Genomic DNA, 26,050 nt, shown 5'->3' with positions numbered 1-26,050 from the left:
AGTAATAAATGCTCATGGATATTTGAGAATACGACGTTCATTACATTCATACTTTTTAGTATCTCTCTCTGTTCATTTCCTGCTCAATAAAATACCCAATGCTCAAATTTAAAAATGAAAAAAAAACACCAAATAAACAACGTTAAAAAGCAAACCAAAATTTTGATCGTGAAAAAAATAAGCACCTTGAAAATCTGCTCAGCACAGCGTGCAATATATGTACTTCATTTACTTCAATTCTCATTCATAACAATACAAAACTCTTTAAATATCCGTAAAATTTGAAAATTAAATTTAGATATTTAGAAAATACGAATTTTAATATCGTTTACATCGGGGGACTTGGGGGTTTTATGACGTAATACGTGGAAGAGAGGCGCCCATAAGAAGTAGGTCGCGCCAGCGCAATCTTTTCGCAAGTATGAGGGTTGGTTTTTTATAGCGGCGAGTTAGTTGACAAATATTTTAGTCGGGAAGCACACCTATCGTACTCGAACGGTTTTCGAGCAGTAATACGATACGAGTTTGATTTTTTTTCTGTTCATTTCATTTTTTTATTTTTTTCATTTCATTTTCGGTGTTTGATTTTTCGCGATATTTGAGTTATTTCGGTATCCAAACCGTATGATAATTTTATATCAATTTTGTGTTTCGATATACGCGCATTTCGAGCGGACCTCGTAGCGGGAAATTTTAATTCGTAAAAAATATACCGAGTTTTGGGAGGCTGTTTATCAATAAAATGATAATATCAAATAAGAACTCGACCGACGAGTCGTAGTTCTACTAAGAACTTCGTAAGTACCTACTTAATGAACGTGTTTCTTTTCCTTCTTGTTTATTCATTTCATCTGCAGTCCTTTCAGTCGAAAGATACGTATATATTTATCTAGCTATCGAATTATTTTGAATGAAAAATTTGCTACATCTTTCGTATCCATTTACACCCGAATATTGAATGAACCAGCGTAAATTTAATACAAGGTACACCGTGTCAGCAAACCACGTTTTGACTTTATCAACGCCACGCTGTCACGTGGATGAGACAGAGTCATTTTATAATCAGTCGTAAGGGAATATAAAAATCGAGACGACTCTTTTTTACTCGTTTTCCATAACGAAGAATAAAAATTGAAATTTAATTTCTCCCTTAAATCCCCAAGAAGAAGTCACCACCATGTTCGCATTAGGCGATAATACCGAAACTGAAAGTTTTTCCGCCTTAACCTCGCCGACGACGATGTTTCAAAATGGCAACAATTTTTCCACCAATTTCGTAACAAAGTTCAGAGTAAATAATCAACTTTGCTGAATTATTGCCCTCGAGAGATTTTCAATAGATAAAAGAGTAAATATTTGAATGTCGCTGAATATTTTTCAACGTACAATTAAGAAATTCTATTACTTCTCAAACGTTGTTTTATTATTGTTATTATTATCATCGTCGTCGTCTTCGTCGTCGTCAACGTTCTACGATCCTCGTATTTTTCACATTCGAATTTCATCCTTTTACCGCTACCTGGCCGTCTCAAATCTGCGTAATTTTAAGCAAAAAAATTTGTTTCGAGAAAATTTTTCCCAGAGAATTTATTATTAGAATGGAAACAATAAAAATTCGAGAGAAAAGCGCGAGAATTTGAAACAAGTTAGGTATGCTTATTTACCAAAAAAATACCTCGATTTAGCTATAAAAATGTTTGCTCGAGAAATAATGTAGATTTCAATATTCGAAACTATGTTGATTCATCATCATCATCGATCGACCTTTTTTTTTTATCCAATACCTAAGGTAACTATAATAATTGTGAAGAAGAAAAATATGCAAATTAATAAATAAATACATAACTGATTTGAGAATTTGAAAAAAATTAGATTTCACATAAAAAACCGCGAACGATTTTTTTTTCAATTTTTCTGAAAATATTTAATGAAAAAATGAAAAATTCAACCCTGAAAATAAACTTTTTTATTCATTTGATTCTCTCAAAATACGAATTACTTTACACAGTTGTACGTAGAAATACGTTTAGGTATGTATATTTTTTTTGAAGGATCGAAAAATTCTAATTAATTAAAGCACAAAACTCGGATAATAACTTTTCAAATATGTACAAAAACCAATACTGTGTGTTCTTGAAAAAAAAAATCTTACTTATTTCGTATCATCCATTACGAGAATACTCAAGTTGATTAGAATTTTCGCCATTAAAGATTTCACCGCATACATGCGCTAAGTAAAGGATTACGGAGCTGCCGCGAATGCAACAGGTACTTCGGTATCAGTCAAACTTCACTCGAATTACGAAAAAAAACTTCTTACAAAGTTGGGAAATCCGTTTCGTATACGAAAAAAAAAACTAAATTTATGTAATATTAATCCGAAGATCCGAAACAGTGGGTTATTTTCAATGAGACACATTTTAAACGCGATATTTCATTCTGTAAAACAAGATTTTTCTTCTTTAAAAGTGGCGGTTTTTTTTGTGTGTTTTTTAAATATGTACATAGATATTGTTAACGACACAGCCAGAAATACGAGTACGCTTATGCAACACTATTATAATTTGCCACAGGTTCAGTAATTACTTTGCAAAAGATGCCTCATCAGGCATCACTATAGAACTCGCATCAGCTGAACATAATTTTCGCAACCCTCCAAATTACACCTGTTTCCACCATCATCAAAATATCTTCATTAAACGTACAACTAACAAGTAGAACATTACTGCAAACATTTTTTTCCAATTTTTATCTCGTAAGTAAAATTAAAATTCGATCATAATTAAGAGCAACTGCATCAATAAAAGAATCGTTAAAATAAATTTAATATTTAAATAACAAAAATCATTACAAATCTATTGTTGCGCAACAAATTTTTTTCACAGACTGAAATTTTTTCATTATCCAACTGAATTAAGAAATTAAAACTTTTTGAGATTACAGCTTTCATCATTTTTGATCGAACATTTGTTCCTCAATCTCCGTTCTATTTGCAGCGGTGAAAAACCATTTTAGAACCTATCACAATAGAAAAAGATTAGGTCTGATCATATCAGAGAAAATGACCGTATATCTGAGCAGATCTGATTAGATCAGATCAGATCAGATCAGATCCGGATATTCTCCGGATCCAATTTCATAAGATTTGGTTAAATCAAACCAGAGGCGAAATCTCAAAATATACGTATTATTTTCAAATTTTTGCCTCGATATTGAGAAGTAGTTTGTTATTCAGTTAAATGTAGCAAAATTAAGGGTGTTAGATGAAGGTACCCACAACCCGGCACAAATTCCTCAATTTTTTTGAAATATTTTGAAATTTTGAAAACTATACCTCCACGCTGTCAGCTGGTTATACATACATTTAAACAAATTTCATTCTTTGGAAATACCAGCATTTTCTGAATGATGAGATTTCTCTATAAACCAAGAAAAAAGAGAATTTCGACAACATTTCCCGCCTAACGAACGACCCCTTACCTTGCCTGTTACCTGTTATAATAGAGTATATTTTGTTTCATCGGCATATTTGGATTCAGTGAGCCAAATTACTCCAATTTTCATTTTTTTTTACAATTATTCAGCAAAACTTTGGAAATTTCCTTGTTCACAAACCTGAATTTGGGAACTTTTCATTAAAAAATTCAATCCTGAAAATCGTGGGTAAAATAATCACAAAATGAGTACATGTACGTATAAAGGCAGTTTTAGCTCGCTGAATATGAATCTGAGATTCATTATGGACTTTCAAATTAGAAAAATGGAATTTTTAATTTTCAATTATCCTGGATTCGTAATAAGAGAAACATGTACTTTATTCCTAAATGCACTGTTTTCTTTATTTTTTTTCACTCAATTTTACAGAATTAGATTTCCTAGCAAGATTTTTTACGAACAATTTCAGATTTCAAAGTGAGAAAAAGGCAAATACGTAATATGAAAACTAGAAGAAAATCTTGTAAATACAGTATATTCAAATTTCGTTGAAAATGGGAAAAACTCTGTAATGAAAGTTCTAAATCATAGCTATGGTATTCGCTTCGTAAATTCAACAATGACGTGTCATTGTCCAAGATTCTAAGGATTTTCCCAAATTTCCACAAGTTTGAGTCTGACAAAATGTCAGAGAATAATTCTTGAAAGTTTGACAACATGTGATTGAACAATTTATTGATCTTTTTGAAGTTCTAAAAGGCAAATTCAAGATCTAAAAGTCTTCTCCAATGTTTCTCAAAATTCCAGAAATCGATCATATTTTTCATTTATAATTTTAAGAACTCCAACAATATTTCTCCAAATTTTCCAAGTTTCCAAAAATTATAAAATGACCAGTAATTTACCAAAAATTACACGTATTTTACTAAAAATATCGCCAGGAATTGACTTGAATTCTTTCAGTTTTTGTAAATCTGACATAATATAAGAAAAACAAATTCAGTACTATCTTTTTCCATAGATCAGGGTTTTGAGAATTTCGAACAGCCTCCTCCCACGATTCAAAAACACGTCCATGTCAAAAGAAAAAAAATTGACACATTTTACAATCACTTTGCAGTTTGCACGAATGAGAAATTGACGTTTTTGAGAGAAAATTATGCCAAGTCAAAATGGACAAATTTCAAAATTTGCAGTTTTAAACAAATATGCACATATGGTACATTGTTTCAAAAAAGGAGTCTTTTAGGAAAAAATTAATGCGGTGTGGGTGATTTGAAATTTATTCCTCTATAACTTCGCCTTTAACCATTTTTGGTTCCCAGCCTCTTTGTCGTATTAGGTACTCTTTGCTCAGCCAGTCAGCCTCACTAAAGCCCCTCAAAATTTTAAGTGACTTTGTAAATGCAGCACAGCTGCCCATTGCAAAAATAAACTTGATTTAATTTGAACCCTACAATCGAAATTGACAATTTTTTTGCCAAAATAATTGAAAAACGCTCGTGGGATTCTACGATGTTTTCTACTGTACGTAGTGTAAGAATATTATTTTATCAAAATTTAATAAGCATAATTAATATTTTAGTAGTGAGCCAAAATAACTTAAAAGTAGCAGATTTCACATTTCAGTCAATGTTACGATATTGGCATTTACAAATTTACTACGGTTGCAAAATTCATTAAATGAAATTATTGCTCCGCTACGTGTTCCAACGAATTCAAACATAATCGCAACCTAAAAACCTCTGCGATCAAAGTAATTAAGTTCTATTTTTTTTAGTTATTCGAATTTTTTGTTATACTGCTTTTATCATTGAATCATGAACATAAACAAAACTGTAATTCCGGTTTACAGCAACGTTGAATTTTTTCTAAAAAAAAAAATTAGCGTGGAGTTCAGTGCGGAGTCATGAACAGACGGTTTATTAACGTTAATAAATTTGCATAACTAAACCTTCCCCGGCGCGACGTCATTTGCTAAAAGCTATTTTTACGGCGAACTGTTTGGGCAACTTATTCAACATGTAATCCTACACTTCGGTGCAAGTCGACGCGTTGAAGGCAGTGTGCGGTTTTTCTTTAGCAATCGAGTAAGTTATACGTACACAAGAGTACATTATCGAGGTCATATTTTGTTGAAGATTTTTGTTAAGAAAAATGGTGCGGTATTTTTTTCAACGAAGCTTAATTATGTAGTTTGGATTAATAATATCGTGTAGGTTTATAACCATTTTATCCGGAACTGGCCGCAGGTAAAATATCGATATCGTTTGTTTAAAAAATCAAATTCACGTCGTTATCCTAGAGAAATATGGTCTTTATTATACACGTTTCATTGAATGATTCAGAAAGTACGCTTTATACACGAATATCTCGGAGGTATTTTAAAATTACGTGCGATGTCGCGAATTGAAAAGCCAAACACACGAAATCTAAAAAACCAGCCTATTTTTCTTTACGAGACCGTCGGCAATTGAAAATTTCATCTAATAAGATAAAACAGCCAAATAAAAAAGCAAACCGATACCCTCGAGAATATCGCAGGGAAAAATTCGACCTCAATTTTTTTTACCTAATTTCGAACTGTATCGTTTGATGAGAAAAATCCTCACCGTTGTGAAAAATAAAAATGAAAAACATACAACATGCGTTTTTTAAAACGTACGTAAGCTTCGGGGGAAAAATTATTCCTGTAGCGTTGTTTGATTTAATAATTTTAGGTACCTACATCTGCGATGATTTTTTCACTACATAAAACTGCATTTATTTTTTCTCCCACACAATTTCATCGGATTTTACAAAATAGTCCATATTTTTATGAGAATTTTACATCAAAATCAACTTCAAGCGACTAAGTTATTGAAATTTCATCGGCATTTAGATCGAAGGAGGAACAACAGGACCATTTTTTCTTACCCCGAGTTATTTTGTTCATACCTTTCTCTCATTTTTTTTACTGGAAAAATGAACTTCTAACGTCTCGTTGTGTAAGAACAACATAAAAAATTTTGTAGTGAGAAGTCAGCGCTTTGGCAGTATACAAATTTTGCAGATGATTGCCATTTTTTAAAATGGATTTTTGAACAAGGATCAATTTTCTGAATCGGGTGAATGTAAAAATAATAAAATTTTATTTGACATTTTTGGTCTCTGGTTCGAAAAGTCCTCTTTTTTCAAGTCTTACTTCAATTTTTCTGTAAGTACATAAAAACCTTGTATCTGCGATATATTGAGATATTTTCCAAAATCAATTCATATAAGAAATTGAGCTTTTATACGATCAACTTTCAAGTCACGTGATATCACCAAAAACAATAAAGGAGCAAAAGATTTCAAAAATTTTTAAGGCCTTGAATTTTGCACGATTCCTTTGAACTTCAAAAAAAAAAAATCAAATTCGTCTACGAGCCTTGAAGACGAGTTCTATAGAGCACTTAATTTGGGCTTCGTATGCAAGTCATTCTACATCGAGCAATCAATTCGTCAAAGTAGCTATTCTTCTTTACACCCTCTTTAAATAATATTCAACGCCAAAATTATACACGAAAACTCGTCGCTGTAGGGAATTCTCAACAGCAACGTTTAAAATGAAATAATGAACAAAATATAAGCTATTGGAAATACCTACCCTACATTTTGGCAATTTATTCGCGAAATTTGCTATCTTTCATTGTTACAGTAGGTCGTTTGAAATGCGCGCTTTTCAATAAGTACTATACAAGAATACGAACGTACATAATAAAACTCGAAAATGGGGATGAATTTGGTTCTTTTATTGGTGGCGTTTTCTTATCACGACTGACAAATCGGTGCCATTTCTTAAATTAGCTGTCGAGCCGAATAATGGATACTTATTCGGACTGGGCTAATGTGATAAAATTCAGCCCATTTTCAGCTTCTTACCTCATTAAAATATCCCAGAATGCCAGATTAACAGACGTTCTGAACGCTGCGAGTTAATATAATTAACAGACACGTTTTAACCAACTTTTCGTATGACCAACCCAGTGCTCATTTGTCTACGTAATGGACGTCTTAATGATGCTACTAATTATTTAAACCACACTTCGAAATTAATACTGAAAGCGAATTTTTTTTTTCGTCGTCGAGTCAACAACATTACGATTAAATTAAATCGCTTGAATAATTTAGTCATTCGATCAGCGTTTCTTTTTTCTACATAGATGGTGGTTTAATAAAATGTTACACTTTTTACACCTACAGGGTGCGCAAATGAATCGGAGAACATCAAAGAAAATATATCATAAATTTCTCAAAATGGTGATAGATTCGTTTTCATTGAAAAACACGAAGAATAATGACGTATTTGTCAAGGTCTAAAAATCATATTTTTGATTCAAATAATTTTTAAGAATAATCTGCCCATTCAATTACCTACGAGTAGATTTATTGTTAAAAATTTTCAATTGCAAAATTAGAAATTTTCCATCTTAGGTTTTGGATTTTTCTTTCAGAAAAAATGCATTTTCAATCAATTTTTTGCTTAATAAAGCTTTTGAAATACGATTATAAACTTGAAAATTTTGAGATTTTTTACGAAAATTTGTAGGTGCGCGTTTGGAATGTTTTGAAAATACATATCAATGAGGAAAAACATGAACAACGTACTGTAAGTAAGCGTACGTATATTTTTCGAGAGAAAAACGTCACAAATTTCGGGAATTTCCAAATTTTGAGCAATTTTGTCAATTTTTCTCATGTTTTATAATTATTATTTGAAAAATTGAATTACCTACACCATTTTGGGGATCACTTAACTTCATTCCGGGTGGCCCATCGGGCCAAAAAATCTCAAGGGCACACGGCTCTCTCCTCCTAAAACATACTTTTGTTGCCAAAAAAAGTTTGAAATAGTTGATCAAAAAGTAGCCAAAAGAAGTTACAAAACGTGATGAAACCTTGTCAATGCTGAAAAAATTACTAAAAAAAGAGAGAGCATTTTTAAATTGAATTTAATGTAAACGGATTAAGGAGAAACAAAGTAGATAATGAAGATTAGCATATTGACAACTTTAGCAAAAAGCAAACTTTTTTTTGGAAATTTTGGAAAAAAATCATACTCGTCTTTTTTTTAAGTTTTTATCGAAAAATACTTTATTGCAACTTTTTGTGATGAAGCGAAAAATTCTATCATGTTTTTGGCAAACGAGACTTTTTCGCAATTTTGACAAAAAAAAGACTTTGTTGTGCTTTTTTAGCTGAACGCGAGACCATGATAAATTTCGCACAAGGAAGAGATTTTTAGCGATTTTTGGCAAAATAGCGAAACTTTCAGTAAATTTTAGCAAAAAACTTGAAACTTCGGCAATTTTAATAAAAAACGGAAATTTTTCGAAAATTTTGGCAAACATGACGCTTTTTTTGCAATTTTTGCGAAAAAGCGAGATTTTTTAGGTAATTTTTTAGCAAAAAAGTGCTAATTTTTGGATTTTTTGGAATGTTGCTAGATACAAAACGAGACTTCAGGCGGTTTCTGGCAAAAAAGTGACAATTTTTGGATTTCTTTTGCCAAAAAAGCTACAATTTTCAGCAATTTTCGCTTATTTTGCTCACCGGAGAAACTTTTTGTAATTTTTGGTAGAAAGAAAGACTTAAACATATCGCTAAAAGCCACGGCAGCTAGTTGGAAAATGATTACAGATATGTTTTTTGAGCTATATATAGCTCAAAAAACTCCAAAATTGTCATCACATCACACCGATCTGCGCGACACTGGTCCTCACAACGCTGACTTTTGAAAACTTGGGTAAATATTTCTCAATTTTTCATTATGTTTGACTTTTAAAAACTTGGGAAAAATAGGTGATAAATTCTCGTCATTACGTAATCTGGTTTAATAGTATTTAATCAGAACTTGGAAAAAATTACCATCGTTCCTGACAATACGCTTTGAAAACTTGAAAAAAATTAGGTAGGTACCTAACTACCTATCATAATAATTTTTGACTTTTTTTTGCAATAAAGTGGACTTTTAAATACAAAAACTGACTTATAAGAACTTGAAAAAATAACTAGGTATGTATATACTTTTTCAAAAAATGATTTTTTGATATTTTTTCAGACTTTAAACTATGTTGAATTCTAAGTATTAAATCAACAAAAATTTTTAAAAAGTCTTGTCTTACTTCGAATAGATAGTTCCTTCCTTTTACATTTTTTTCATCAAAAGTCGTGATTTTCAAAAAAAAAAAAAAAAAAAAATGAGATGTCGAATAAACGACGAAAAAAATATCAATTATTATGATTTAGTACGTGGCAGTTTCAATATAAAACAATTTTTGATTTAAAATGAGCGATAGAAAAATTTTTATACTTTTGTTGAAATGGCGGGGAAATAACAGCAATGAAGTAGGTATTCATAAGGCATAAAATATCCATAATTTGAAAAAATCATCCGAATTGATCCTAGATGGTGATAAAAGAAACTTTTTACATCTTGAAGGATAATTCCTAAACTAATTAACCAACTCAGAGATCACCCCCATTCATTCAACTAACAACTTTTCTTCAATCAACCAGACCCACAATCTACGAAATTCTCAGGAAAAAAAACACGAGAAACACACCACGTTGTGAAAACCAAATATTTAAAATCAGTAGCTAGATAACTGAAAATCGTAATAAAAATACAAGCACGCTTTTATCTAAACTTAGCCAAACATGTGCCAGCAAAGTAAACGAAACATCTAAATGCCTATCTAAAATAAACCCGCAAAAGGAAAATTATGAGCGTACATCAGTTTTAAGATACCTACCTTGGAAAATTCCTACAGAAAGAATAAATTTTACACATGGTAAACTTCATATCGATCTCATTGTTTATACGAATTCGCACGAGATAGGAAAATATACACCTATATAATAAGACCTAGCCACGAAAAAGGTAACAAACTTCTTGACTGACTCTCGTTATAAATTTTCTACTACCGAAATTATTTATAAATTATACCGTGGCTTATAAACTCCCTCTCTCTTAATTAGTAACCATTTTTCAACGAGCTGATTTCTTTTTAAACGAAAATTCCGCGCAAGAGGAATTATTTGTTCCACAAACCTTGAAATATCATTTCCAAAATCCGATCAATAACGAGAGGAAAACTACTCTCTATCCTTCTACGTACAATATACTTCGACGGGTAGGTACCTTTTTTTTTCATCTCACTTTCTCTCTCTTCTTCTCCCACACGAACGCTTAACAAGATGATATGAGCTTTGGAATACATTTTCGTCGATTCAATTCGACTTAATATACCGGGTGTTCTGTTCGAGGTGTCGTATAATTCGCCATCGCTTCGTAGCGCAGCGACTCGAACTACACGAGTGTAAATTGGTTTGCCGATCCCGAAAACTGAAGGGATACAGGTACAGGGTTTTTAGTGTTGATTCAAGGTTATATAATTCCCTTTAAAAAATGTGCAACTAGCTTGAATTTTATCGAGTTATTACAAGAACATTAAAAAAGAGGAGAACAAAAAACGTTCTTCTCAATTTTAGCTTAACTTCAAAATTGGGGACTCCATAAACTGATTAAAGAGGTACAATTTTCAAAGTGCTCTAGCTCAACAATTCGTAAAATCAAAAACCTTTTGTTCGAAGGAGAAATTAAAATTTGCACGAATAGCTGTAATTACGTCTGAAATGACCCCTCCTCTCCACTTCACCCTGAATACAAATTTTACTATTTCTAGCCATTCACCTCCAACGTAATTTTTGATTTGCTCGGAATTTTTAATAAATTCCCCCAGAAAGAGTGGAAATAAATTTGGGCATCTAAAAAACTAGTTGTGGCTTATTCTTGGCCAGTTTAAAGGGTTTATTTACATTTGAACCGGTTTCCAGGCGAACACTTCGAGGGTGTTTTTTCTACCAGCATATTTTTAATGTTATTTATTTTTCAAAAAAATCATAAATTTGTCGTAAATGGTAAAGTTTCTGATTTTCTAAAATTCGTCAAAAACCAAAAAATCAATCAGGGCATCTGAAATTTTGATTCTGGGGCTTTCAGACATGCTCTTTTCAAAAATCGAGGCCCCGTTCAAATCGAAGACGGACATCTTGACTCTTGAGAGGTTCCCTGGTGAAAACCTATAAATGAAAAATAGCACGATTTGAAATAATTTTACAAAATTTCTAATGAAACGAACACTTTCAATGGCCGAACGTAAAAACACGAAGCGATGAATTACGATATAACCTTTGTAAAAATTCACATACGAGAAGGCTATACGTTGCTGTTTACAAGGGAAACACCTTCGCAATAAATATAAAAGTCTTTTCGTGTTGATTTTCTTTCAAAAATAGCAGACGTTATATACTTTTTTTTTCCGTATCGCGATGATAAATCATAGATTTATACCTATGCTGTATCGTCGTTTCGGAAATTCAACCAGCAACCATTGAAGAAGATACACACGCAATATGAACAGTTGAACACACATTCATTACAATACACAATGACTCGAACTAATTCATCTCTAGACGCCGATGAATTTCAACATCTTGATAACATTTAGAGTACACTACGTTCGAGATTTATTCCAGTAAACTTCTCATATTCGATTATTATACTCGTGAAACGTACCTTTATACGTACCTTTTACCTACATATCTACAAACCAGAAACCATGTCACCTATGAAATGTTATAAAAGAAAAAAAAAATCAACCACTATTCTCTAACCATTTAACTATATTACGTATTATTACTCGTATAAAGTTAAATAGTTTCTAGCTGGCGAAATTCACCACGTCGAGGATACGTATAATGAAACAGTTTACTTTCTGATTAAAATGTAATGACTTTCTTACGTCACTTTTCGCATGTAATTAAGCATCGTTTACAAGTCGTCGAGTAATCTAGTTAGCAAGACTTTCGAGACAACTTTTACGCTTTGACACCTTCACCGAAGCGACCGGTAAGATTGAATGGAATTTTTGTCGGTTTCTTCGAGTAATTGCATTTTTATAAACCGAGTAAAAAAAGAAAACCAAGGGGTAAAAATATAAGACTGCGGAGAGAGTGAGAGAGAAAATCGATCTATTGTTATATAAAGCCGAGTATTTTCAAGATTACGATTGCGGGTACAACAACTCATTTCTATTATGTATAGGTACCTACTTACTTACATTCGATCAAAGATATTAGAGTTGTGAAACTCGCTACCAACAAAGGATAATGATAATGATGAATCATCGTGAAAGGAAATACTAGAACGTGAGCCCGGTATGACATCTGCTGCTATAAATCACAAACCAAACAACATAATTAGATGAAACTTCGCACATTTATAAAACTCCCGCAAAAGTGTGAAACGTGCACAACATGGTTAAAATTGGGCCCGTTTATGTTGAAAAATTCTCTCGCTTTTTCCTTCTTTTCTCCGCATACACTACACCTACTCTATCTTTTTCATTCACATATACTCGTATATAGCCTACTACACACACATAGTATAGAAAATGCCCCTTTTTTTTCCTCGCCGGCCGCTTTATTACAAAATCGCTATAATTTTAATCTCTCATGCAGTTACTATTTGGAATTTTTTGTTTTCTTTTTTTCTCAAATCTCAACGTATTATACCAATGATACGCGATACTTGCCACAGTTTCATATAACGTATCGATTTTCATTTTAATTACAAAGGGGAAAAAAACGAGAAATTTTCCCCATAAAAAGCTACATCTGGATTACAAAATATACCCTTAGTTTATCGATTAGAATCAACAGGAATGATGATAAAAAAAAAATACTATAGGTATATACCGGGTGGAGTCATCCGTTAACATGAATAAAACGTCAGTTGTATTTCGAACATCATCGTACTACCTATAAACTTAATGGAGTGTATTTATCCTTGTATTAGCGAAATTCTTCAAGAATATAGTTTTTCGTTGGTTGATGGTACTTGCCTACCTATGAGTAAGTGGTACTGTAGAAGAGGTCGGCCATTCGCATCAGCAAACATACTGCAGACTTATAAAAATATTACATTTTCAAGAAACTTGGGACTCGCTTATCAGATATTTTAAGTCGATGCCAAGTTGTGACTATAAGCGAAGCCTATTTTACAAACTGAAAGACTTGCGTTTGACAGCGGCTATTGGCCATGATTGATCTTCTGTCCTCTGTCGTCTATTGTTTAAAAGTGGTAACAGACCGTGATTAATAGCCACTGAAATCTAAAACAGCGCGATACACGTTTATCATCTACCCAAGTACAAACTGCTTTACCATCGTATTTTATAGTGTTCGAAAAATTCTCCTTTGATATTATTCCTCGACTGTGGCCAATATACGTACCCGCAGCACTCACCTGCTTCTCTAAGTTTACCTCATTTGCGTTTAAAAGCCATCATAAATATATCCTACACGTGATCAACTTAGGTACCTTTTTATCGTTTATTTATTTCAACGTGGGCCGAAGATCTGGACAAGTTTTTACCAAATTTACCATCAGCGTGAGCGTATAGGATGTCAGGTTGTTTGTAGGTAATAAATTTAGTCTGTTTTGGATCATGTTATTGTTGAAGTAAGTACGTAATACAGAGGTGGTAATTTTAAAGATCGGTAGGCACCAGATTTTTCAAGGTTTTTGATGGAAAACGCTAACAACTCTCTAGATCTGAAACAGTCAAATTTCGCTTTTCAATTTCGTCACTGGGATAAACAGTAATGACCGAATTTCAAGGGCTAAATGTTATTTCCTGATCCTGAATTTTGGTAAATTTTTGGAAAACTGACCAATTTTTTCACAAAAAAATTGATAAAATAAGGGTAGAGAACTGAAATTTGTGATTCATGTTGTATTTCCAACATATTGAGTCGATTAGAGGTGGTTTTGAGCCTTGTTGGAGTCTCCAGCGGATTTTTGAACATTCCTGTTATAGAGAAAATATACATTATCTACTTAATTATTAAAGAAGAGTAAACGTGTTTGAACTAGAATTTGTCGTTTTTGTGATCTTTTCCAACAAGTGAACGACTTGAGTATACCTCATTATTCATTCTTTTTTAGTAGGTACCTTCGACCTACCTATTATGCTTTTAAGTTATTTCCCTCGCTTAGCTCGGAAAATATAACCCTCAAAATTCATTGCAAATCACACTATCTTCCTATTAGTTGAATAATGTACTGTTTTTTTTTAGTGTATTTATTGATTTTTTAGTGTTGAATTCTCATGATTTTTTTGAGTGATGACAACTGAATTTTTTCGGAATCATTTTATTTTAATTTTTTGTGGAGGTTTAGAATACATTTTTTCAATGTTTTTCTGACGATCCCAAATTAATTTATAGTGTTAAAGTCAATGAATTTTTTTGGAATAATTTCAAGTGAATTTTTCGCGATAATTTTAGTGTTAAATGATTTTTTCAAGCGATATAACACGAATTTTTTTGTGTTAATTTTTTTTTTTTGAGATGAATGAATTTTTTTGGAATGATCTTAAGTGAGTTTTTCGTGATTTTTTTAGTGTTGAATTCATATGAATTTTTTTCGAGATGACAAATGAATTTTTTCTGAATATAATTTCAAGTGAATTTTTCGTGATTTTTATAGTATTGAAATCTAATGAATTATTTTCAAGCGATGACACATGAATTTTTTCGGACTGATTCCAAGTGAATCATTTGTGATGATTTAGAATAAATTGTTCAATGATGATTTAATTTGGAACTTGTTTTGATTATTTCAAATGATTTTTTGCAGTAATTTTTAATATATTTTTCTGGTGATTTTTTAAAATAATTTTTTGCCCAAAGATTTAAAATTTAATTTTTTGAAGTTCAGCTTAGCATTTTTTGTGGGGATTTCAAATTGATTTTTTAATGTTGAATTCTCTAGTGAATTTTTTTCGAAGTATGACAAATGAATATTTTTGGAATTAAGTATTGAAGTGAACTTTTTGTAGCGATTTAGAATAAATTGTTCAATGATGATTTAGTTTATCGTGATGATTTCAAATACAATTTTTTTTGTACTGAGTGATTTTTAATAATTTTTTTTGGTGATTTTTAGAATGAATTTTCGTGTAACAAAATCAGCTACGCACATTGTATGCGCAGCTGTCTAGTCCCCTCATACAGATAATAACAGATTTCAAAAACTGGTGCCTAAATCGATTAAAAGGATTATAAAAACGATTAGACCTTGTCTACAGGAGCTGAGAATTTCATTTCAAATTGTTTAATAACAATTCTTCCAGAACTGAAGAATCCAAAAATCCATTGGAGCCTCAAAAACTGCTTTAAAGCATCATCAATTCATCTAGTAGATATTTATGTATTTAAAATATGTGACGTGACGGGACAAAATCGACCTTCGGACCTAAAAAATTATTTTTCACTTTTTGACGGATTTTTGGTACTCGGACATTCAAAAATCATTTAAAACCACCCAGAAGTCCCTATGATTTGCATAGCTCCGTATACATGGTAATCTAGTCAGAAGTGTGCTCATTTTTTTGATTTTTTTGATTTTTTTTTGATTTTTTCATTATTTCAACTTTTAAATCGACCTGGAGGCGAAACAAAGCGTTCTACGAGAAAAATACATCGAGCAAAGTTGTAGAGAATTAAATTTCCAAAAACCTAAAAGAGGTTTATTTTTCTCCAAAATGCATAGTTTTTCCGTTTTTCTCAAAAAACAGAAATTTTATGGTAATCATCATGAGGTTTTAGTTTTTTTGAGAAAAACGGAAAAACTATGCATTTTGGAGAAAAATAAACCTCTTATAGGTTTTTGGAAATTTAATTCTCTACAACTTTGCTCGATGTATTTTTCTCGTAGAACGCTTTGTTTCGCCTCCAGATCAATTTCAAAATTGAAATGATGAAAAAATAAAAAAAAAATTGAAAAAATGAGCGCAATCACGGCTGAGCCCTCTGTTTCAATGTAAATAACCATTTTACCCAGTGACGTTCACACAAAACAGGCAAGAAACGTTATCCAAGACTATGTTTAGCTCAGTTTAGCCGGATAACCTGATTCGCAAGTGCTTCCGCTAAATGAGCAGAACTGGACTGAAAACTTTAACCCCCCATAACTCAAAAACTTATTTTCGGCTCGAAGGTCGATTTTGTCGCGTCGCGTCACATATGGTATACAGTCCACTAATTCCAAACATTCAAACCCAAAATATCCTAATATAGACGACTTTTTAAAAAAATGTAATGAATACTGGTTCTGAGTAACATATTAAAAGTCTCCGCTCTTAGATGGTGAACATCGACCAAGAGGGGAGGAAGGTGGTAAAATATTTCCAAAAATAAGTTTTTCTCCGAAAAAAAAAAATGCTTCTTACAAGAAAAATGATCAAAAAATAATCGCTCTACATAAAATTGTAACAAAAATAGGTTCACATTTCATGTAGGATGAATAGTTACGCAGATGAACATTCCAGGTAAGACATTCACTTCGAAGAGAATAATATGAAAAACCATCAACAACATTAAACATTACACTCTGCGACTTCATTATAGGTATTTACGGCGAACTGGTTATGCAAAACTATTAACGCCGCCGTCTTTCGCGATTTATCAAGAAACCGACGTGACGCTTAAAAGCGCACAAGCGAAGAAGTTATACATACTCGTATGCATGTATATATATGTTCAGGCCGGGCGGTGGTAGCACGGCGAGGGGGTTGGGAATTTAGTATTTCCATTCCAGTTTTTTTTTTTTTAATTTCACCCATCTATAAAATTTTTATTATTAGATATCAACTTACCGCACGTTAGGTTAGATAAGGTCAGAAAAAATAAATGGATTTTCTCCGATTATGATTTTGAGATCTGACCATTTTTGAATCAGGCTATATCCAATATTTCTTCATTAAATAGATATGAATAAAAATGAAATCCATCCCATTTTAAAACAATGCCATACTTATTTGTAAAATATACTAAGCATCATTAGTGCAGAAAAACAACAATAAACACAGAAGTGCAATACGTAATATTCGCCATCATTTCAAATCCATACCATAATATATGCAGCACATCCAAAAACAAACTCGTCATAAAATTCGATCGGTATTAATGAAAGAGTTGAGGTTTCCACTTGACACGTTTCTTTTAATTGGATGGAATATTCTCGCTTCTGAGCATCGACGTAAAATTACTCAGGGAATCGCAGCTTTGAAACATCAAGTCAAACAAATACACTACACTTTGTATTTCTTTTTAATCAATTGGTAAACTAAAATATCACAACGCTCAGAATTAATTCAGCTATTTACCATTCGCCATTAATGCAAATTGTTGCTTCTGTATACACGACATGCACGCGAAGCACATTAATTCTGTAGACGACATATTGCAAAGGAATAATAGCTTAGCACACTAATCTATAAGTATTAGGTATTCAAATAATCGCTCTGGCATAAAAATTTCAACTTGGATATTCTCGTATGATTTTGTACACAAAGATTACTACATATACCTAAAGCCAAAATCAGCAATGAAGAGAATAAGAGGTGCATGTAATTTACTTTTCAAAGAAAATAATAATTTAGGTAAGTACGCTATTATGTAGGGTACTTGATTTTTCTAAATGAATTTACTGGTCAGGGTTCAAAATTCTGACTAAATTTCAATTGGTGATTTTGACAGGACTTTTTTACGCTTCCTTCACGAAAAAAATTATGATTTTTTCCCTCGTGTTTTTGATTATTTTTGACACTTGAGAATCAATTTTTTGGACCAATCAAGCATCCTACGAGTACGATAATGAGACATTTTAAACCCCAAACAAAAGGTTGAAATCTCATTCGGCGAACTCTTCGGACGTTTAAAACTGAATGTTTCAGCTCTTCTAGAGAAGTTCATTTCCACCGAATTATTGGCACAATTATTCTAAAAAAAACACACACAAAATATTTCCATCTGATCGACTTAATAACTCATACCAGAGAAACTCAAAATTTCCCAACAGCAATACTTCCAAAACAAGAAAATATACAAGAAACTCATCATCGTTCGCAAAATTGATATAGTTTCATTAAATTTAAACGATAAAATGGCCTAAGTAGAAATTTAAGATTATATCATGCCCTCTCTAAGCCGTAGAAATTTAAAACACTGCGTGTCAATTTTCTTCTCATTCAAGTAGTAGGTATTTTATGAAACAATTAAAATTTTCGTATTCGTGTCGCTTTTTCGAAATCTTCACAATAAATGCATTGTATAACTAGCATTATCGTTGCATTTAACCTTATTTTGAAACAAAGGTATAGCAAGGCATTTTATCCATCACTCTCGTAAACAATAGAGAACCCACCTATCTCTTCGCTCTTCTCATACTCGCTCGAACGAAACCTCTCTTTGTCTGCTTAAAAAGGTAATTGCTCTTCATTAATTAAGTTAACTCGTCTGCCTTATTTTAAAGTTATCAATTTTTATACGTCATCATGCAAAATTATTATTAAATTTCCAACGACTATAAATTCTCATGATCGAAAAAAAAACGAGTACGGTTTCCTCACACTCGCGTTACTTATAATACTCGTACTTATTTATACACTAAATATAAAAAAACTTTCAAGCAACAGAAGTAAAGCAAAAGCGTCGTATATACTTCGATAACATGATAAAAAGCTTTATAGATGAAATATGCACACTAAACCAATGCAAATGAAGCTAACCACATAATGGATATAACAAGATAGCATTTGCACCCTCAAATAAAAAAAAAAAACTTTCCAACTAGTTCAACTTAGTCTTTTGCAAAATAAAACTGCGAACTTTCAAGACGACGCGACGTATTCGACAGAGTTTGAAATTTTCAACATTTTCTCCATTATAAATTCCACCTTTAGTTGTCAATTTTCATTTTTTATTGTGATTTTTTCGTTCTTTTTCAGGTCTCGATTTACATTTTGGAAAAGTTTTCGATTAGAATGTTCTCTTTATTTCAACATTCCCATTGGAAATTTTCTTTCGAAGAGATACACTTCTGTGTAAGAAATCTTTTACCACAAACTAGGAATTCCTCTTTGCTTTCTTTTTAGTCACAAAAGAAAAAAGCATTATCCAAATTAGCTGTAATGTAACTCAAGTCTCTGGCAGTATTAGCTATCCGATAGCATATGGTGAAAGAGGTACTCGACCGAAAGCATATTTACATTTTCGTAAACATTAATAATGTTATTTTTTATAAATAACACGAAATTTTTCTTCTTTTTTTCTATTTTTCTCCACGCTCACGCCAAAAAGAAGGGAGAAAAAACTCGAGTATATACGAAACCGGAAATTTTTATTACCAAAGTTGGTTTAGTTTTGAAAGTCGTTAAAATAGTAATTATAATAATAAACGGTCCTCGAAAACAAAGTTTTTCATTTAAACCACTAAGCGAACTTTCATTAATTGAGAACGTAGAACGTGCTGTTTTGCGAAATCCTCAACCAAGTATTCAAATTTTTTGCCAAATTAATAAAATAGTAACATTAGAAAGCGTTCGTTAAAGCGTAATACAAGCATTTTATTTTTTCACGGTTTGCTGCTCCTCGCTATGCTACGTATTTAATGCTTTGAATGTGAACGCGAAACTGAAAATACGTACCAAACTACACCTCCATTGCTGAGATTTTAACATTCAAACTACCAGCGTGAGAAATTTTCGTTGAAAGGACTTTTTATACTTACAAGGGAGTTGCCTCAGGTGACATTCGCTGATTTCAACGATTTCTGCACCCTTGGATAGAGGACATCCAATATAACCTAATCCCAAATTTTCAGCAGCTGAATTTGATAATTCGATTTCTTGGGGCAATTTTTCGATTTTCACATCACAATTTTGAAAAATTGGTTAAAAATAGTCGGCGCAGGTCGCATACTTAAATTTCTTAAATTTTTTGAGCATTTGAATAAATATGCTGAGACTAGCTCACGGTGAAATTAACAGCTGCCCATAGCAATTTTTCGATTTTCGCATAACAACACTGAAAGAAATAAACAGTAATAGTTACATTGAAACGATGCACTCAGTGCATTAAAACGCGGTAATTTTGGTATAGGAATGAAACGCATTAATCAGTACATATTTAGAGAAGTAACTATTACACAGAAGTGCAGTAACCATTCCATCGTTTTTATTCAACAATATTTAAAAAGTGGGGATAGGTGATATCAATTTTACGTTTCTCCGCACATCTAAATAATTCTCACTACGACGAATTTTTCTAGATCTAATTTTCCTAAGAAAATTTTCCTACCTGACTGGGATTCGAACCTGCGACCTCTCGCTCCTAACTACCTACACTTAACGACATGGCCGCGAGTAGAATATTTGATTCAGGCCCTCGAAGTATTTATAGGTTTTTCACTGTTTTAAAAAAATGATTTCATTGCAGTATGGCGATGTACTCAGTACATCGTTTACTGTATTCAGTAAATCACTACATGGTTCTCAGTCATGTTTAAGGAATGTAATCATTGCTTACTATACGATGTACTTATTACCCACCAAATGATGTTTTGAATACCATGTCTGCAGGACTGAGTCCCCAAAGAAATGTAATGAGAACATAGAAATTAATTTTGAAAAGTGATGCAATAAATCCATCCTGGCGATGTACTCATTCCATCACTTGATGCATTCTCTGATTTAACCTATGTAATCATTACATCAAAATGATGTAATTTGAAAATTACTGTACTGTGCAGTAACCATTGCATCAATTTCGGGACTGAATAAAGCGTTTTGAAAATCATTTCTTTCAGTGAATTTTGAAAAAAATTTTGATCGATTTTTCAAAATTGCTACAATGTAAGAATCGAAAAATCGCCATCAAAAATCGAGAAACCGAACTTCAGTAGCTGAAAATTTGGGGTCAGACTATATTCGATGTCCTCTATTCAATGGTGCAAGAATCATTGAAAATCGGCGAATGTCACCTGAGGCACTTCCCTTCTTAGTATAAGTTATTTAATTTATAACAAATCTCATTTAAAAAAAAAAATAAAAATACCTGGTAGATATCTTGAATTTTTAAATAAAACTTATACCTACGATTAATTTTAATCCGCATATTTTTTTTTTTCAAATTTCAGACATGCCGCCAAAATGCCACACATTCCTTCAACGCCAATCGATAGCTGGATTTCGATGGATTACCGAGTTAGAAAACTATTCGCAAAGGTAAGAATAATCCACATTATCAGTAGGATCGTATATAATTAGACAATTTTAAACAAGTGTGATTATTCAAGAGATAATTATTGGATATGATCAAAACTCTGATCTAATTAGATGTGATCAATGTGACCATATCAAATTGAATTCAAGGAATGACCATTGTCCACATTGATCAGATCTGATCGGAGTTGATCAAACAGGTGTGATTAAATCGATGCAGATCTGATACCAGATCCAATAAAGTCTCCCTTACTGCAGCCGATCAAGTCTGAGTAGATTAATATAATCAGATCTGATCAAATTTGGTCAGGCCAAACTGAATTCAAGGAATGACCATTGTCCACATTATGATCAGATCTGATCAAACAAGTGTGATTAAATCTATGCAGATCTGACCAGATCCAATAAAGTCTTCCCTATTGCAGCTGATCAGGTCTGAGTAGATTAATCTAATCAGATCTGATCAAATTTGGTCAGGCCAAATTGAATTCAAGGAAAGCGCGGACTGATTGTATCTGATGAACCGATTGAGCAAGTGTAATACGATCTATGCTGACCTGATCAGATTCAATCAATTTTCTCCCGCTGAATTTAAATAAGTCCGTACAGATTAATCAGACCAAGATTTTTATCTGATAAGATGCAATCAAATGAGGCCAGGTTAAATTGAATACAGTGCAGACTGATCATATCTGATCTGAGCCGATCAAGCAGGTGTAATCAGATCTATGCAGACCTAATCAAATTCAATCAATTCTCTCTTAATCTGACCAGATCTGAACAGATTGATAAGACCAAAAGTACCAAAACTCGTATCTGATAAGATTCGGTCAAACTACTTAAATTACATTCACAAAATGTCTGAACTGATTAGATCTGATCTGACCCGATTAAACAAGTGTAAGCAGATTTATGCAGACGTGATCAGATCCAATCAAGTCTCTCCTGTTAAGGTCTGAACAGAACCGATCCGATCAAACTGTTATCAGATCAGATCAAGTCAGATCTGGTCAGATCAAATTGGATCAAGGAATTGTGCAAACTGATCAAATCTGAGCTGAGCTGATAAAACAGTTGTTATAAGATCTTAGCTGATCAGATCAAACCCAATCAATTCTCTTCTATTGGATCTAAAACTTTTATATGATCAGATTCAGTCAGATCTGCTCAGATGAAGTTGGATCCAGTGAATGTCTAGATCTGATCTGATAATCTGACCTGATCAGATTCAATCATTTCCCGCTGGACAGATCATATCAAACAGGTCTAAACCGGTCCTATCAGATCTTCTCGTAGGAAATTTGATATCATCACTTTTCCCCGGGTATAGGTATATGATTAGATCTGTTCAAGGAAGTGCACAAATCAAATTAGATCTACTCAGATATGGTTAATTTCAATCTGAACAGATGAAATCATATATGTACACATACTCAGGACAAAGTGATCAGGTCTGATTATATTCATTCAGTCAGATCTGATATTTTGATCATACCGGATCAGGGCATTTTCTGGATCCAATAATTTTATCAAAACTATGATGCAATGTTTTGACCTGATCAGATCCAATCATTTCCCCCTCAATTAAAGGTGATAAGGATCAGATTTTTTGTCCAATCAAATTTCTACTTTTTTCCTTTCTTTCATTCTGATTTTACAAACCATTAGATCCACCGACCCATTTATCGAATTTTTGGTTCTAAGGAAGTAAAGCACTTGATTATTTTTATTTTTACCTACCCATTATGTACTTAATTCAGTCACATTTCTTTGTACACTCTACTTTGCTATTTCCGCCAAGAAAATAAATAAAATAAATGGTAAACCTTGGATAATGAAATGCAACTTCATCTCATGTAATTACGAAGAAACTAAATTGAAATTGAAAATTCAAGTAAAGCATTGAGCACCAATCACCAAACGAACGCCTGAAAGGTGATGAAATTTGCAAACTGAAATATTTTCCGATTTTTTATATTTTTACACTTCATTTTCCTTCTAACGTAGAAAAAAACGAAAATGTTCGAGTGGAAGATAAATGAAGTTTATATTCACGAAGCTAATGAAGTTGTGGTGGAAGTGAAAATAGCAGGGGTAACTGAGTAAGATCGTTGTCTAATGGAGATGGTTATTAATTTGTTAAGTTAAACACGTTCAAGTTTCTTGACTGACTACATTGTTAAGAAGATAACTTGTGTTGGAAGATTTGTGAAGAAAACTCAGTCCTCGGTAAACTTTCCTCCCGCAGAGAGAATTTATTCATTCGTGAAAAAATTAATTGGTGTAATTAAAGTAAATTAATTAATCATAATAGATAACTCACAAGGAGATGTTTTCATCACCTGCAGAGATAAAAAATTCCGAATGAAAATTCTTTTTCAGCAACATAGACTAGCCGAATGTTGATCATTTAAGGGTTATTGTAAGTTTTAATTTCAATCATTTTAATTTAAAAGAAATGAGCATACGATTTTTCAAAATACCTTTTATATTAACACTGCGGCAAAAAAAGAGAAAAAGAAAGAAAGAATTTAATGAAATAAAAAATATCAAAATATTTTGTGGATATTACGAATATTTTAGGTAATTTTTTAACAGTATGCTTTTAAAGACTTGTTTACCTCGTCATTTTATGATGTTTTAATTAATTTTCCGACAAGCCGAGTTCCTTTGATAAACAGTGTTTTGCCTACTGTTCGCTCGATTGCGCCAAATTAACGTTTTATAATATCGTCTTATTTTTCTCACAATTAAAGTCTCCGTTGTGAGTGCGAATCATGGCAAGAACGTCGTAGTTTCAGGTTTCCACTTCCGCCTTCGCTTTTCTTCGTTCATCGGGTGCTGGTTATTTCTATTCGATGATTTTATTCGCGTTCATTTACCTCTAACTACAAGTAGTATAGGGTGACCTATTCTTTGCATCTTTCATCGAATTCGTGTTCTAGATTGCTTTCCAATTGAATACTCGACGAAGCGTTCTATAATGCGATGGTTTTCATCCTATATATGAGCATCGCTTTTCAAATTTAAATGTGTCTTATCAAACCCTTAATTTTTTCGGCGTGAATTTATTGATGTTTCTGTTTCTCGTGTAGTTTCACTCCAACTCTAACGAAGCAGTTATTTCTCGCTGAAATTTTACAAAAAAAAAGTCTGAATTTCAAAAGAAAGATGAAAAGAAGCTTTCACTAGTCAGCGAGATCGAAAAATTAGGTTTAATCCGGACACAAGAGTCTAAAAAATGTGGGATCAGCAACTTTTGTAAGCATATTATTCAGAAATTCGATGTAATTTTTTTTTTTGTTTCTATCGGGTGAATTTCTTGTTTGCTTATCTTCACGACGCCACTCAAAAATTTGAATAGAATTTTTTCAAGTTTTCAATTTTATTGGTCATCGTTTGACTCTACAAATACCAAAAAACCAAGTATATAAACGGTTTATACGTAAGTACTGTAATTTTCCAATAAAAAAAAATGACAACTTCTTTCTAAGCTCGTCGATGTTGTACAAAAATATCGATACATTCCCTGGAGCATTTAACAACATTCTTATACATTTTAATGTAGCAGCCGATAAAGCATTTGCCCTAAATCATGCGATAGAAATATTTTTTCTCGTAGTAAGAATAAGTTGGTATACTTGTATCGTAGACAGCACATGCGATTCGTATAAAAAAAAATTACATTAAACGCCACCCAACGAATAGCCTCGTTAGTATCAAAAATATTTCCAGCTGGTTGTGAAGGGGAAAAAACTTGTCAGCTATCCGAGCAATTTGTAAAATTGTGTACGGTGTTATTCTTTTTTATCGTGTCTTCGTTATTGTAAGTATACAAAAAAATATGTAATGAACGCCTTGTTCGATACATTGAAAAAGTTGAAAGTTTTCGTAATTGTTCGATTTTTCCCCCGATCTTCGTTCACGTTTAAAACAATAAAAACTACACGAAATAACAGTTTCTAGTTTTTCTGTAATAGGTACCTACGATGAGTTTCGAATTTACAGCTAGGTGGTTATTCGTGTAGGCAATTTTAAAAGCATTTCTAAAAAAAAAAAAAAATACATACCTACTATTAGGTACATCAGAGGAAAAAGTGCCTCCATGCGATCATTGAATAAAAATAATTTTCGGACATCATTTTTCAGTGTTCAAAATCAATAATTGAAAATTTCACAGATGGAATTAAGAAATTTGAGCCATTATGATCACCTAATCAATAAGATTACACAGCTAAATCAGTGAGGCTTGCTGACTCAAATGCTAACTTCTACTCATTTGAATACATGCCTAAATTAAATCAGGGAACCTACGCCAATGACAAATCATTTTAAATTTCACTGCCAAATCAATGAAAATTGTGTACCTACTCAATTGGTGCCTAACTTTTACATACCTACTCGTATTTTTTGAAATGAATGGTTTTTGCCATCGTCATCATCAATCACCATCATTGATA

The 26,050-nt window shown here is 32.3% G+C and overlaps 1 protein-coding gene and 1 long non-coding RNA gene across 2 annotated transcripts in view; one reads left to right on the top strand and one right to left on the bottom strand.

Moving 5' to 3' along the window:
• The first annotated feature begins 341 nt into the window (after positions 1–341).
• The window catches only part of LOC135835935 (5-hydroxytryptamine receptor-like), a 185,029-nt gene continuing 159,320 nt past the window's right edge, over positions 342–26,050 (top strand). Inside the window, exons 1-2 of the mRNA XM_065350451.1 lie at positions 342–797; positions 21,506–21,593. The gene's annotated coding sequence lies outside the window, so the exon portion shown is untranslated. The remainder of the gene's footprint in view (positions 798–21,505; positions 21,594–26,050) is intronic.
• Positions 12,592–26,050, bottom strand: part of LOC135835940 (uncharacterized) — a 167,614-nt gene continuing 154,155 nt past the window's right edge. The window contains exon 6 of the long non-coding RNA XR_010556978.1: positions 12,592–12,693. This is a non-coding gene — a long non-coding RNA (uncharacterized LOC135835940). The remainder of the gene's footprint in view (positions 12,694–26,050) is intronic.

Source organism: Planococcus citri, chromosome 2, assembly GCF_950023065.1.
Source record: "Planococcus citri chromosome 2, ihPlaCitr1.1, whole genome shotgun sequence".
NCBI lineage: Eukaryota > Metazoa > Arthropoda > Insecta > Hemiptera > Pseudococcidae > Planococcus > Planococcus citri.
The sequence above is the reverse complement of the archived record's forward strand: the minus strand, read 5'-3'. Positions and strand labels throughout refer to the sequence as shown.